We start from the raw sequence: 1,898 nt of genomic DNA on the forward strand, positions 1-1,898 counted from the left end.
TTAATTTAATATTATTAAAACAATATTAATTTTTAAAAATATTTATATGTGTTTTAATTTAAAAATATTAAAATCTAATGTATTTTAGTCAAGTAAAATTATTTATTGATATTTTTTGATAAACTAAAATTTTTATTTTTCATATAAATCTATAACAGTTCCTTTAAATGTAACTATCACGAAAAATATCAAAATAAGATAAGAAGACAATAGATTTTAAAATGGAAAATGCTAAAGTTTACGAGACAAATCTCGTGCATGCCCCACGATTCACGAATGAGCTGATGGCACGGAAACAAATTTAATTTGAAATGACCGATTTAACCATGAAAGTGTACACCTCAAATACAATCCCACGTTGTTACCACTTACCACCGTGAAGCACTTTCTCCCTCTCTGTTTTGTTGTTGTAAACAAGCATGATAGTCTGGGGGAGTAGTTGTATTGGGTCCTGTTTGGTACATCTTTGTTGCTCTATTTTATATGATATTTCTCAAACACAAATCTTTGTAATTATTGGTCATTTAGTTACTCAGATACTAGTATTTTAGAAGTGCGTTTGTGGTGATTTTTCCGAGGTGGTTGTGGCAGCAACCAATTCTTAGGTGTTGCGATGATAGTTGTGACGGTGGTGACTGCTGACAATAACGGCAGCGACTTAAAGGAGCAACAGCAACAACGAAGACAACAGTGACGATGGAGGCAACTATCGGTTGTTATCAAGAACAATTGACGACAACGGAGAATGGTTCTTGCAGTAATTAGATAAAAAAACAAGAACGGTGTTGATGTAGGCTTCTATCAACGACCATGAGCTGCGCAAATAGAACTATTATTCAAAAGAAATTTTGGAGATGGAGACAATCAGCGCATGATTTATCTATTTTCGTAGAACTGTGTTTTTTGAAACGCGTTCGTACAATTCGTGGAGTCGGGGTATCTTAATTTATAACAATACTCTTTTAATATTTTAGCCACTAAAATTAAAATTAAGTAAAAAACAAAAAATATCATCATCATTTATTTTGAATAGATATATATACATCTACATGTATGTATACATATATAAATCATTAAATTTCGGCATCTTAAATAAAATGGTAACACATCTCCAAATGACAAAATTTGAATTGTATCAGACACGCAATTAATTAATTGATAGATGGAAATATCCCAAGAATAGAAAATATAGTATTCTGGAGGAAAATATCACATATTTATTTTTCAATGAAGAAAGAATAAGATATATATCATTTTGCTCTTTATTTCTTAAAGCGCAGAAAAAAAATTGTATTCATGGAATCATGTTGACGCGTCTTTTTCTTGAATTAAAACAAATACTCACGTTTCTCAATTTCACAATATATCACTCCTTAAATACTTAATTTACAGATATTAATATAATCATCACTATCATAAATATAAAATAAATATAAAGGGGAATGTATTGATTTGAAAATAATCCAAATAATATTAAAATATAAATAATAGTGAAAAATAAATTATAATTTATTTTGAAACAAATATTTCTATAAATAATTTTTTTTAAATAAGTACATTTTATAAATAAGTTATTGGCTGTGTAAATGGAAGGAAGGAGTAACTCATTTCAACAAATAAATTAAAAGCAAAACCAAATAAATAAGTAAGAAAAAATGGACAGAAGAAGTCAACTAAAAGAAGCATAGAATCCTGCCACTATAAATACCGTAACCTTTCACATTCTCTTACTCCATGAAAACCTCAGTGTTTCAAAAAAGCATGGCCGACCTAACAACACGAGAAGCGTCTAAGAAAAAAGTTAACGGTTTCTTCATCACGGTAACGGCGCTGATGACAGTGATCGCAAAGCGAGCGAGTCGGTTGCCGTTGAAGCTGAAGGCGGCTCCAACGAGGGA

The sequence above is a fragment of the Cicer arietinum genome, chromosome 1, assembly GCF_000331145.2.
Source record: "Cicer arietinum cultivar CDC Frontier isolate Library 1 chromosome 1, Cicar.CDCFrontier_v2.0, whole genome shotgun sequence".
NCBI classification, from domain to species: domain Eukaryota; kingdom Viridiplantae; phylum Streptophyta; class Magnoliopsida; order Fabales; family Fabaceae; genus Cicer; species Cicer arietinum.